Source organism: Phalaenopsis equestris, unplaced genomic scaffold (genome assembly GCF_001263595.1).
Source record: "Phalaenopsis equestris unplaced genomic scaffold, ASM126359v1 Scaffold235594, whole genome shotgun sequence".
NCBI lineage: Eukaryota > Viridiplantae > Streptophyta > Magnoliopsida > Asparagales > Orchidaceae > Phalaenopsis > Phalaenopsis equestris.
The window spans coordinates 149030-150548 of NW_018253456.1; positions in this window are offsets into that span (position 1 = coordinate 149030).

Sequence of the window (1519 nt, forward strand, 5' to 3'; positions counted from 1 at the left end):
TTACAACGCACAACACCCAAGTGGAACTAGTCCACCAACACACCTATTGGGGGTCCAACCCCACACAAAAATTAAAAGTCCTAATGAACTCCTGAACCTCTCTGTTCAAAGGTGATCTTTATTCAAAGGTGATTGAACAGACGATCCTAAAGTCCGAAAGAGTTGACAATACTTAACCAAGAAAGAAATTGGTGAAGCATGTCAACAGAAGAAGAGTAATTTTGTCCATAAGGAACATGGACACATTACCGATGTATGAAGACAATATTCCCTGATTTAAATGGAGAGAGAAAATTTTACCCAGCGACCTCGCCACAATTTGTCGGCACTAAAGAGTTGGGGGAGTTGGGGGAGTTGCCCGTAAGAAGCTGTCGGTCGCCGAAATTGAAATCCTGTCGCCAGCTTTGGAAGGACGTTTAATTTACATATATATATAAGAGCGCTCTACCTCAAATCATGTATCTATCCCGAGGGATACACACAAGACTTGAGGATAAGGCTCGATCAAATAAACTAAGAAAAATTTGACATCAGTTTGGTATGTGAAAACCATTTTATTTGCCAAAAAGTTCCCTTATGTAATACAAAGAATTAAATAGGGTTTATTTTAGGCTGGGTTTGGAAAAGCTTCCTATAAGCTTCCTACTATGTTCAAAAAAGCTTCTTATGACAAACCCATATAGTTAATTACATCTTAGATAACCAAAGTCACCGGAAGAGCCTTGATAAAAATCAGAGAATACTATCTTCAAAGAGATCAAAAGGATAGGACTTTTCAACAAAATTGGACAAAGAGGTGTGCAAAGGGGACTTGTACAAACTTGGAATATTAATTACAGAATCTAAATGAAGAAGAATTAGGGGATGCCACAGATCCAGAGGAGATCACTAGTGACTTTCCAGTCTACCCTATGTTTGGGCTTCAGTTTCGAGGAAAAATTATTCAAGTGTTTAAGTCTGCAAATTTTATTTAATTGGCTTATATTTGCATGAAAAGGTCACACAAGTTGCCTAGAAGATATGAGGGTTTACGTCGTATCGGACGACAACCTCGGAACCTAAAATGAGTTAGGGCTTAATTTGCACAGTCTGGCTGTGCAAAGGCCTTAAAGATAATGTGAGGATTTATGTCGCGCTAAGTAGACTACCTCGAAATCCTATTGCTTCTTGTTTAATTCTAAAGAAAGATTTTGTTGATGTAGACATGTTTTGTTGTTGAAGATGGTCGTGCTGCCCGCCGCATTTGCTCCAATCTCCTCGCCATTGCAGTGTCAAATTTAGTATTCAAGTTGTTTAAGGTTGAAATAATGCAAAAGGCGAGGTCACTAATTTATCGTAGGTACCACATAGAAGTTGCTACTGGCATCCTAATCTAGGGGAGAGTGTAAAAGAAAAGCATGTTAATTTGCAATGAAATCATGCAGTGGTAATGTGAAGACTATACATCCGGCAGAAGAATACACACTGAAAGATAGGATACAAAACTACACTGGACAGGCGTGTGTGTGTAATGTGTGTA